Source organism: Xenopus laevis, chromosome 8L (genome assembly GCF_017654675.1).
Source record: "Xenopus laevis strain J_2021 chromosome 8L, Xenopus_laevis_v10.1, whole genome shotgun sequence".
NCBI lineage: Eukaryota > Metazoa > Chordata > Amphibia > Anura > Pipidae > Xenopus > Xenopus laevis.
In genome coordinates, this window is record NC_054385.1 from 1,072,083 (window position 1) to 1,085,594 (window position 13,512).

Sequence of the window (13,512 nt, forward strand, 5' to 3'; positions counted from 1 at the left end):
GCATTGTCTGTGATATATGTAAAAACATTTGGGGTTTTATTTGAGAAATTTGAGAAAAATAGCAAATTCTTGAAATTTCAATTCACTAAACAAATCTGATTAAAAAAAAATTCCATTTCATTACATTTAAACTGAATATTTAACTCCTTAAAAGCATACGTAGGAAATAAAATTGTAAAAAAAAATTGTAAAAAAGTTGCAGTGAAAAATGGGCTTTTCTGATAATGACTAAATTGATGTCATTTATCAAGAGGCTCGACACACGGCAGCCTCATCACTGGGCAAAGGCATTAGTACGGCTGGGACAGAAAAATCCAATTTCAAAAAGGAAATGTTGAGGTGATTTTTGCCAATGAATTTGGGGCAGAATTTGGAAGTAATGGTGACAATGTGTTTTGCAAGTGTCAGGTAAGAAAGGGTTCAATAGAAGCAAATAAGTTGCGGGTGCCAATACAATTGCACTGCACGCCTGACGTGGGAAACACAAAGCCAATCAGACGAATGGGACAATCCAGCAGCCGAGGAAATGGAGCAAATGGAATTTGACTGGGAAATGTGCTCTTCTCTGAGCTCAGGAAGAAAATGCTGCAGAATGTGTGCGGCCAGGCTTTGCCACTAGTGTGTTTTCTGCTCAGGCCTCAGGGGGAACATACAGAGGGAGGCAAGCAGACAAATGAAGGGGAGAAAATGGAGCCCAGCCAATCAATTCATTCAATTTAAATTCAATATGGCAGACAGTGGCTGGCCCACTGCATTTCTTGCCCCCCCCAGCAGATTCTTTGCCTAAATATTCCTTGGATTTTACAATCAGATCAAATGAAATGTCCCCAGCAGAGTGAAATAACTGGATATTTGCCATCAAACTTTATCCACTGTGCAACATGTTCCTGCGCACACACACATTTATACACACACACATTTATACACACGCATTTACACACACACATTTATACACACACACATTTATACACACACACACACACACACATTTATACACACACACACATTTATACACACGCATTTACACACACACATTTATACACACACACATTTATACACACACACACACACACATTTATACACACACACACACACACATTTATACACACACACATTTATACACACACTTACACACACATTTATACACACACATTTACACACACACATTTATACACACACACACATTTATACACACACACACATTTATACACACGCATTTACACACACACATTTATACACACACACACTTATACACACGCATTTACACACACACTTATACACACACATTTATACACACACACACACACATTTACACACACACATATTTTATACACACATTTATACACACGCATTTACACACACACATTTATACACACGCATTTACACACACACTTATACACACACATTTATACACACACACACACATTTACACACACACATATTTTATACACACATTTATACACACGCATTTACACACACGCATTTAAACACACACATTTTATACACACATATTTTATACACAAGCATTTACACACACACATATTTTATACACACATTTATACACAAGCATTTACACACACGCATTTACACACACGCATTTACACACACGCATTTACACACACGCATTTACACACACGCATTTACACACGCATTTACACACGCATTTACACACGCATTTACACACACACATTTTATACACCCGCATTTATACACACGCATTTACACACACATTTATACACACGCATTTATACACACGCATTTATACACAAGCATTTACACACACACATTTTATACACACGCATTTACACACACACATTTACACACACGCATTTACACACACGCATTTACACACACGCATTTACACACACATTTATACACACGCATTTACACACACGCATTTTATACACACGCATTTTATACACACGCATTTTATACACAAGCATTTACACACACGCATTTACACACACGCATTTTATACACACGCATTTATATACACGCATTTACACACACGCATTTACACACACGCATTTACACACACGCATTTACACACACGCATTTACACATACATTTACACACACGCATTTACACACACGCATTTACACACACACATTTACACACACACATTTACACACACACACGAATTTACACACACGGCTTTACACACACATTTATACACACACATTTACACACACATTTACACACACACAGATGTCTAGAATTAGAATGGAGTGAAATGAGTGAGATGTGGAGCAGAGAAGCAGAAAAGTTGGAATAGGGGAGTGTGCCGCTGGGTGTGACCAGTCTTTGTACAAATTGTGATATTTCTGGGGGGGGGTGGAACATTGAAATAATGGAGTTGGTGAAAAGATTTTGAATTTAACCCCCCCCCCCACCCACCCTGTGGCTCAGTCTGATCCATTTTGCAGGAAAAGTAAATGTGATGAGAGAGAAAGTGAAAAGAAGAGAAATGTGAGTGGGGGGGGGGGTTAGTCGGTTGGTACAAGAGGATTTGGCCACATAACCCCCCCCCCCCATTGTGACTTCCCAGAGAAGGAAATGAAAGTTGAAATATTTCGTTATAAAATGAGAGAAATTCTTGTTGTTAAAGCCAATGTGATGTATTGGGGGGGGGCAGCAGGGGGCGCTGTGTTATTGGAACAAATCGGCCATTAAAGAAAAAAAGGAAAAAAAAAGAGAAATTGTAGGAGAAAAAATGGAGCGAGAGAAACGAGGCCTGAGCCTGAGAGGGGCCCCCCGGGGGGCTGGGGGGGGGACACAGGAGGGAGGGGCTGACTGCTCTTTGTTTTCTGTCCGGAGGGGGGGGGTCAGTCAGTCAGTGGGGGCTACAATAATAATAACATTAATACTGATAATTCTGCTGGGGGGGGGTCACTGGGCTTCAGCGGCGACACCAGAAACAGCGACACCCCCCCGTGCCAAATGCACAGAGACCCCCGGGCTGGGGAAGAGACAGATGTAGGAGGGGTCGGCTCTTACCTGGGTCGGACAGGAGCAGTGACAGCGGCGGGAGGTGTCGGACACAAGACTCACAGTCCCGGCTCCCTGGAAGCCTCGGCCCGAGAGAGTTTAGCAGATGTGAGAGGGAGGGGCAACGGGGGAGGGGCGGACACTGGCGGGGGGAGGAGACAAACGTCACTCACTTATACACACACTCACTCATATATATATTTATATATATATACACTCACACACTCATTTATATACACACACTCATACACACACACTCATATACACACACACAATCTGCTAAAGTGTAAAGCTGTACATTGTGTCAGTCCTACTGTCAGTGTGTGTGTGTGACTGTACATTGTATATCATTCCTCCAATTCTACATGCCATCATCACTAGGGACATACATGTAGTACATTCACTGTGTAACCAAACTGCATACACTATAGTGAGTGTCAGTCGCCTTCTGCAACCTCAAACCTTCTGCAACCTCAAACCTCTCCCACCTCAGCCCTTCTCCCACCCCAACCCTTCTCCCACCCCAACCCTTCTCCCACCTCAGCCCTTCTCCCACCTCAACCCTTCTCCCACCTCAGACCTTCTCCCACCTCAGACCTTCTCCCACCTCAGCCCTTCTCCCACCCCAACCCTTCTCCCACCTCAACCCTTCTCCCACCTCAGACCTTCTCCCACCTCAGACCTTCTCCCACCTCAGCCCTTCTCCCACCCCAACCCTTCTCCCACCTCAGCCCTTCTCCCACCTCAACCCTTCTCCCACCTCAGACCTTCTCCCACCTCAGACCTTCTCCACAACTAAAAGGCAATGGGATGGTCCATATATGCTCTTAAGGGAAAATATATTCTCCCTTTTTTCTCCCTTTGCATTTAACAAATTAGAATATATAATGAATAATGAGTAGAAGGGGATGCAGGGGTCCTTTCCAGGCAAGAGTTACTTGGATATGAGCAGTGCCACTAGGTAGCCTTATGGGCCACAGTTCAGTGCATGGAAGGATTAAGAAATACATAACTAGAGGGAAATACAGATCAAGCAATATTGATAAAGACAAAGATGAACAAATGTCTAAGCGCATCTATGAGATAATTTGCAATTGGTCTTTATTTTCTATATTATTTTCTGTGCTTTTGAACGCTTTACCTCTTTAGATCAGCAGATCTCCAGTTTGGAATTTCAGCAGCTATCTGGTTTCTACGTTCCATTTTACCCAAGCAATCAGTGGTAGTTTGAATGAGAGACAGAAGAACGCATATAATAGGCCTCAATAGAATAATAAGCAATAAAAGGTAACAATGACAACAAAATTGTAGCCTTACTCAGAAAACAGATATTCTGATGCTGACCCCCAGCAAATAGGTAGCATTTTATATTCAAACTGAAAAAAGGCAGAAGAGGAAGGCAAATAGTTTAAAACTTTCAAATATTTGTGACTGATTGAAAAGATATACAGAATAGGACACTCTATAACATACTAAAAGTTAACCTTTTAAAGGTTAACTGCTCCTTTAAAAAATGACAACCAATGTAGAGAATAAAAACAATTCTTTTCTGTTCAGCACATTGTTACAATAAACATGACATTGCTTTAGCCTAAACTGATGACAGAAATATACAAATAAAAATAGTCTTAATGCCCCTCACTAAAACAGGGTGAGTTAACATTAAGACATATTTGCTACAATATTCACAATTGTTTATTCCAAAATCTTTACCCAAAGGTACAGTTTACCCCTTAACAACAACCCCTCTTTATCAAAGCAAAAAATGAAGTGGGAAAATGAATAACCCCCACCCCAGCATATTGATATCAGTTTGTGAAAAAAGTTTTCAGAGCAAGAAGTTGAAGTGTGGTACACAAAGATGTGGGGCTGTACCTATAAGAGACCCTCCTGCCTTACATTTAGGGTAATGAAGAACTCAACTACAAACAAACTACACCCACGTTTCTGTTGGGGCATATTGTTCCCACAGAAGCAGAGAAAGAATTTATCATTAAGAAATTCTGCTAAACTTTCATGGCTGTCTTCAAAGTAAAATTGTGTTTTCCTTCTGAACTGTGGTCATTTGAAGAAATGGAAAACTTTCCCTTAGAGAAATGTAAACAGCTTGAGTGAGAATGTCCCTGAGCGCTTGCTCGTCCTCTCAGAGGAACATGGAAAGTCTCTCTGCCCCTTTATTAAGACTAGTCAGAACATCCTCACTGGGTTTTGTTTTCTATTTTGGGTTGGGAATTGGAAGTCAGCTGGTTGTACCTAACTAAAGAAGAAGCAACAACGCTCTCCCAAACCGTCCATTCATCAGTTTATAACTGGCTTACAACAAGGCTAAAGAAGACCAACTATAAGGTAGCATTTTACTAAGTCACCCTCACCCAATCTAAAGCACTTATTAGGCTAAAACAATGGAGGTGTAGAATATTAAAATGTGGTTTTGTATGAAACTAAAGCAGAAAGAATGCTGACGTGCCTGTTCTCCCCTGTGCTCCTATTCTTCTAATTGGCAACATTTTATGAGTTCCATAATGGAAGGGCTAAAGACCATACCAAAAGATAGATGTGATATAAAAGCCAATCAGAACATCCACCCACGTGGCATCAGCATGTGTCCTCTGGCGACATATTCACTAAGGACAAAAGAAGAACAAAATATGTGTAAATGACAATGACTGATTGACTTTCCTATGGGCAGGCAGTAAATGTAGGTTCTACAGAATCATTACTATGGACAGGCAGTATATGTAGAACACGTAGGATCTGCACTACTTTGCTAGTGGTTTGGAAGGCAAATCCATAGGTGTCTCACCCTGCCATAATGACTACCCCTCTGTGATAGTAAGATCTATGGCTGAGGGGTGCTCCGTTCAAAGCTGATTGCTTAATGTGGGGACAATGGCTAAAAGAGAAGCAGTAGAAATAAGGCAGAGAACGGCCTCTGAGATGTTGCTGTATATAGTGAAATAACAGTGTATACCGATACAATAATCAGCACCATTCTGTAACTTTCTGTTGCTTCATCTGGAAAATATCAATATTGATAATTTCTCTTGTGACAAACTATACAATCAGAGAACAGGGAAGTTATTATGTTAGGTTGAAGTCTATATATAACCTGCCTAACTGCCAGTTGATCCAGAGGAAGGCAAAAAAAAACCATCTGAAGTCTCTCCAATTTGCCTCAGAGGGCAAAATATTCCTTCCTGACTGCAAGATGAAATGGGACCAGTCCCTGGATGAACTTGTACTATGAGCTCTCTCCCATATCCCTGTATTCCCTCACTTGCTAAACACCATCCAACCCCTTCTTATACCTATCTAATGTATCAGCCTGTACCCCTGATTTACTTCCCAGCTCTCCCTGTGACACCCCTTTCCCTCCTCTAATCTCATTGGCTCCCTCCTGTCTGCTGGGAGGAGCTACTGGTGAATAAAGCATCTGACCCTTCCTTGTACCTATCTAATGTATCATTCTGTACCCCTGATTCACTTCCCAGCTCTCCCTGTAACACCCCTTTCCCTCCTCTAATCTCATTGGCTCCCTCCTGTCTGCTGGGAGGAGCTACTGGTGAATAAAGCATCTGGCCCTTCCTTATACCTATCTAATGTATCAGCCTGTACCACTGATTCAGGGAGACAATATTTAGCTGGAACCTCTAATCTTGTAATCGGAATGGGTGCCCTCATGTACTACTGGTAAATAAAGCATTAGAGAGATTATTATATGATCCCCTTATATATTGATACATGGTTATATCACCCCTTAAGAGCCTCTTCTCCAGAGTGAACATCCCCAAACCCTGTTTACAACACACTGTGCCCTTAAATGAATTTGCAGTATGTTATACAATGCATCCAGTTTATCATAATGTGCAATTGCAGATGCAACTCCCCCTTCATGGCCAAAATGATGCTTGAATTATGGAGGAAAAAAAGGCAGTGTTGGTAAAAACCACATAATGAGTCACTTTGTCTGTCCCGTACATTACTGTTGACTTTGGCTCAAGATAAAACTGACTTAGGCACGTGTGTGAGTAACATTGCACCTTTTTCCCCACCCCTCTTCTGCTAAACATGGACCGGCCCATGGTTCTATCAATGTGCCACACCCCAGTTTAGCTCGTTCTTATAGGGATCTCTTGGGCCACCCCACATGGCAGGCACATACGTAATATAGTATTTTTGTAATTTTATTGCAAGGGCTCCCTAGGTGTACAAGGCAAAATCATACCTGTCAATTGCCCTGGGTTCCCCAGGAGTTTCGAAGTCAGTGAGGACCACATTGGCTACTCTGACGGCCTGTAACCCTGCTGTTGCAATCCAACTGTTGGCCCTAGTGCCCCATCACTCTCAGTGATATATTACACCAAACTGTCCATCAAAAATCAGATCCAACTCATGCATGAATAGAAGAAGATTGTGAGATAGCAGGAGAATGACTTAATTGTTCCAGAATCAGCACGGAATGTTATATTATTCATATGATATATAACATTTGCACTCGAGTGCCCTTTAAATTCTTTCGTTTTACACAGACATTTATACAATGTAAGTTCTCAGGTGTCTACCACCCCCTTGACAGAGGAACATATCTGCAGGATGGTCATATTCATGGGCAGAAATTGTGGGGGAGTTCCTGGTAGCCCCATTCTGCATGAGCAGGTTGAGGTTATCCCCATGTGACATCAGCATCAGGTGACTCTCTGGGATTATATATATATATATATAATGTGTTTTATATGTGTATTTTCACAACTCTAGTACTTGACGCTTAGTGATGATGATGATGATGATGAGAATGATGTCAGCTAATTAACCTTTCCCGCCAGCTAGGGTATTTAAAGCTTTCATTGTATACCGATCTGTACTTTGAGAAAGGCCTCGGAGAGGCCGAAACGTTAGTCTTTTATAATAAACCATTTTTTGATTTTTAAGACCTGAGAGTGCGGACCTTCTTTGTTGAATTGTAATTCTAAATATTTTGGACACTGCACCCAGGCACGCTTATACCTTGTTACGTGAGTGCTGACTTCTCCAAGGATCGATATATATATATATATATATATATATATATATATATATATATATATACGGCAGGGTAGGGTTGCATTTCAGTCTCCTGGATCCCCTGACAAATGGAGGTGGGTGTTGGTTGTGGGAAGCAGCAGTAAAGAGTGTAACCCATGTCTAAGAAAGTCAAAAAGACACTAACATAAAGTGACTATAAAGGGAGCCAAACAGCATACATGAATGTGGAAATGATGCGTATGACCAGCGAGAGGCTGTTTGTGCTCAAGTTCAGAGGTCATTATTACAAGTGGTGATATTACAAGTGGTGATATTACAAGTAGTGATGTTACAAGTAGTGATGTTACAAGTAGTGATGTTACAAGTAGTGATATTACAAGTAGTGATATTGTGAGGCTGTAGTGCTGATATGTTCCACAAGAGGGAAGCCATTCACTTTCTCATCATGTAAGCCAGGGATCCCCAACCTTTTGAACCAGTGAGCAACATTCAGAAGTAAAAGGAGTTGGGGAGCAACACATGCATGAAAAATGTTCTTGGGGTGCCAAATAAGGGCTGTGATTGGCCATTTGGTAGCGCCTATGTGGATTGTCAACCTACATTGAGGCTCTGTTTGGCAGTGCACCTGGTTTTTATACAAACAAAACTTGCCTCCAAGCCTGGAATTCAAAAATAATCACCTGCTTTGAAACCACTGGGAGCAACATCCAAGGGGTTGGAGAGCAACATGTTGCTCACGAGCTACTGGTTGGGGATCACTGATGTAAGCACATAGGCTCTGTGTACTCATGTCCCTGTGCCTGACACATTTGGATCAGCTCTGTGTAAGTGGAGGCAGCGGCACGCTGGGCTTTCAGAGCTTGTGGGAAGTGCCCGAAGCTTATTCACAGCACAGAGACAAGACAAGTTAGCAGGTTTAGCAAAGACGGGCCATAAAGCAACCTAGTTACTGGCACTTCAACCCTTATGCTGGAATAGTAACCAGTGAGAGGAGTCAGGGCCAGCAGAAGCCACCATTCCAAAGTGCTACCCACTAATGGCATTTGGCTTGTGGGACGGAGCTGCAATGTTGGATATTCCATAGAAAGGGAGCATCTCACCCATCAAACAATCTAATTAGGGCAAACTTCACATTCAGCAAGAGCCTTAGACTCTCCAACACCGACTTCAGCTCCATACTAAGCCAAGAAGCAACCAGCTTCACACATAATATGGAGAGAGTCCACAGAGCTCGAAGACCGTGAGGACTCCCCAGTGAGAAACCAAGAGATATATAAGTTGCTGTTTTGCCCACTTTACAGTTAAGGAGGAAACCTTACAAACAGCATGTTTAAAGAAACCAGTGACTTTTATAAATGCTGAAATCCTGCTTTTACCAGACGTATCCTGGTACACACTGCACCAATCGTTGGAACTCTTACTGGGATTGTTATTGTGATTGAGAGTGATGGGCATCTCCTTTAGGCATTCATGTCAACAAGGATGGTAAAGCCTACTCGCTCTCCTTGCCAGGTGACATACCTGCTTTTTGCCAAAGGTGCGAAATAGAAGCATTGCATCTTTCAGACTGGGTGAAGTTTTCCACAAGTACCAAGTCTCCCACAGAAAGAAGGCTGGACTGAGCTAAATAGCAAAAACACAGAATGAGTCCCAAAAATGTCACTGAGACTTGAGAACTTTACTTAAAAGCAACTAACAATAACCTTGCATAAGTATTAAGCATATGCTGATTGGACTTTAAATGCATAATTCTGAAGGCAGCTTAACTTGGAGCACCCAACATCACCCCCGGGGAGCTGGCTGGATATCTGCTAATTCAGATCTTATTAGACTTAAGGTGCCCATACACTGAGAGATCCGCTCGTTTGGCAATGTCCCCAAATGAGCGGATCTCCCTCCGATATGCCCACCTTGAGGTGGGCAATATCGGGCTGATCCGATCGTGGGCCCTACGGCCCAACGATCGGATCCTAACAATGCCTTAACGGGCGGTCGGATCGCGGGACCGCATCAACGAATAGATGCGGCCGCGATCCGACAGGATTTTCTGTCCCATCGACTTTCGGCCAGATCTCGATCGGTGAAGCCCGTCGGGGGGCCCCATACACGGGCCAATAAGCTGCCGACACGGTCTGTCGGCAGCTTTTATCGGCCCGTGTATGGTCACCTTTAAAGGGGTTGTTAACCTTCAGGTCACTTTTTTCAGTTCAATTGTTTTCAGACAGTTAACCAGAAATAAAGATTTTTTTCAATTACTTTTTTAAATTATTTTTTACTGTTTTGCTAAAATCTAAGTTTAAAGTGTAATGTCCCTGCCTCCGGTGTTTTATTCTGAAAGCTCAGTAATTCAGATGAAGACTCTAAAATGTTACAATTTTGCAACGATTAGTTGATCCATTTCTCAGCCGCATCTCTGGAGTATGAGCAACAATTGTATCAATTCTAACAGCTGCCTTTAATGAAACCCAGGGATTTTGCTCAGCAGGGATATAGACAAGAAACGTATCAACTAAATGTATCAATTTAGAATTGTTTCCAGGGTCAACGACCCCCCTCCTAGAGCTAATTTAGAAGGTGAAAAATGAAACTTTACACTTCAATATTAGAAAAACAGCCACACATAGAAAGTAATTGGAAAAATATGTTTATTCTGGTCATCTATCTAAAATCAACTGAACTGAAAAACATGTTGGAAGGTGAACAACCCCTTAAAAAAAAGTCGCACTTGATTTTATATTGAGTTATACACAGTTAATATGAACTATTGTTTAAAAGTTAGAAAGCGTAACGATTTACCAAACACATTTATGGGTTCGTTTATAGAGCAAAAAACACAATTACTACACTAATGTTTATTATCATACTGCTTAAAATAATATTTAAACAATACACACAAATGACTTACCTGATGTCCTTTCCTAAACATCAACGGATTAACCACCCCTGAAAAAAAAAAGGAGTCATTTGTATTATAGAAATGCACCAATGCAAAAGAACCCCCAACGTAGTGGCTATTGGCGTACATAAAAATTTAGATTTTCAACAGAAAGAGGCCATAAAACATGCAAAGGTTGAAATGTCTTTCATTATATAATATACCTCTAATTCTATAAGAGGAGTAGCTTGAGATTTATATAAACACCAAGCAACAAGCTTATGTAAAACTTTGAATCATTTACAGGAACTTACAGGGGTTTGGTAATACTTGGGGGAAATTTGGACAGAACGCTGGATCCATCAGAGTAATTAAGGGTTGTATTGTCTTGTAAAAATTAGCTGTGTAACCATCTGGCCCTGGCTTGTACAATTCATTGTTGCACAGGGCATTTTGGGCTGAGAAAGGTAAAGGAGGGGTGCTTTTAGAAGAATTAATTACTCTGATCCACATGCCATTGTTAAACACGCTCCCAGATACTGCCCATATGACAATTCTACCTAAGCCAGGGAAAGACCCTAGAAATTGTGGAATCTACAGGGCAATTTCACCGTTAAACTTAAACTGGCCATAGATGTGCAGATTTACCTTCATATCGGATGAACGATCGTTCGGTGCCATCTCCAGACCTGCCACTAAGCATTCAGATCAAATAAAGTAGTATAAGATCAGATCAGAAGATGTTCTGCCCCTAACTGCAATCGTACGAAAGTTGTCCGACAAAAGCTGGTGACAGTCTTATCTCGTCAGATCGGCAATACATGCAGAGATATTATTGGTAGCCGTCAGAAATTTTCTAACCTGTCCGATCAATCTCCATCTCATGAAAAATGTCAGAACACTCCACACACAGCCAGAAAATTGTATGAAACGGAGATTCCTACGATCAAATCTTTGCATCTATGGTCAGCTTTAGATTTAGGGATTTATACAAAGACTGCTGCTCAGAGACACAAGCCGCTTCTCCCTAGATGCATACACAGGCACCAAGTTGGATTTCTAATGGGCTGGGAAGCTAATAAAAACACAAAGTCTTAGGGTAGGACTATACAGATGTTTTTGGCACGATCCAACGCGCTGCGACAAAAACGCCAGCATCAAATCACATGTGACGGAAATAAGGTAAGTGAATGCATTGTAGGATGAAGTTGCAGTGTTGATCCGACACAAATGTCGGATGCAGACGCTGCGTCTGCATCCAACAGTCGTGTCGGATCAATGCTGCAACTTCATGTGACATTTCTATCTCTTACCTTATTCCCGTCACATGCGATTTCATGCCGGCGTTTTGCCGCAGAGTGTTGGATCTCGCCAAAAAACGTACGTGTAGTCTTACCCTTAAACTGATTTATGTGGAGTTACAAACTTCGAATGCCTTCTTTACTCCTATGTCAGTTCATTATCAAAGCATCCAGTGTCCAATGGAGAAGATTAGAAAACAAATGGACTAATAATGTATTAAGAGTCTTTGGCATGGATAATAAAACAAGATGCCATCCTCAATATCTGAACACCCATTGGCATTCCATAAACACCCAACACCAGCTAGCACTCTATCTATCCCCTCTGCCTCCAGTCAGAAACAATGTAAAGTAGATAATAAGACTACTAGATGTTGGATACAAGATAGACACTACATTTTGAGAATGACCCAGTATCAATGGCAATAAAGAATACAGGACTGTGCTCCACTAGAGCTCAATGGAAGTACCAACAAGAACAGTATTTGAGTATTTACACCTCAAAATGTAGGGATTTAACTTGCTTTGAATCCTGGAGCGCCTTAGAAACTCCCATTAGACACAACCTAATTTCAGGTGTTCCATTAAAAACATCCGTGATCTTCTTCCATTAGTATTTGTTTGTACTGCTGCTATGTTATAGAAGATGGGTGTGATAGCCTGAGATAAGGGATTGAGATGTGGAACTTACAGCACGTGTGGCAGCTGTGTGCAGTAATAACCCCCTTCTGGGAGCAGGTGAGACAATAACAGGGGGCCACGTAACAATAAGGGGTTTACATTTACTTTTAGTATGTTAAAGAATAACTCATGTCAAACAACTTTTCAATTAGCTTAATTTTGTTTAGTTTTGTTGTATTATTTTGAATTATCCACCACCTTCTTCTGACTCTTTCCATGGGGGTCACTGACCCCATCTAAAAAACAAATGTTCTGTAAGGCTACAAATGTATTGTTATTGCTACTGTTTATTCCTCATCTTTCTATTCAGGCCTCTCCTATTCATATTCCAGTCTCTTATTAAAACCAATGCATGGTTGCTAAGGAATTTGGACCCTAGCAACCAGATGAGAGAGAGTTGCTGAATAAAAAGCTAAAGAAGTGAAAAGCCAGAAATAATAACAAGCAATAAGAGTGGTCTCAGAATATCCCATAGTAACAGTTTCCCTGGAGTCAGCAATGTTGAATAAAGGTGGAATAAGGAAGAAACCTAAAACAATTAGGCCGGAGACTGCACAAAATGCCAGTGTTTTGTGCTCAGTGAGAGGAGGACGTGAGGAAAGAGTGAGGATAGAAATGACTTCTATAAGGAAACTGGCAGCTGAG

General features: G+C 41.4%; 1 protein-coding gene across 14 annotated transcripts in view; it reads right to left on the minus strand.

The window, feature by feature from the left end:
• LOC108698104 (zinc finger protein 618) overlaps positions 1–11,585 on the minus strand; it is a 49,349-nt gene extending 37,764 nt beyond the window's left edge. For 11 of the 14 annotated variants that reach the window (XM_041572257.1, XM_041572252.1, XM_041572256.1 and 8 more), the window contains exon 1: positions 2,998–3,148. The gene's annotated coding sequence lies outside the window, so the exon portion shown is untranslated. Of the gene's footprint in view, positions 1–2,997; positions 3,149–5,532; positions 5,613–9,531; positions 9,634–10,915; positions 10,954–11,533 lie in introns of those variants that run through there. The other 3 variants (XM_041572245.1, XM_041572246.1, XM_041572247.1) reach the window with 3 other exon arrangements.
• Between the last annotated feature and the right edge of the window lie 1,927 nt (positions 11,586–13,512).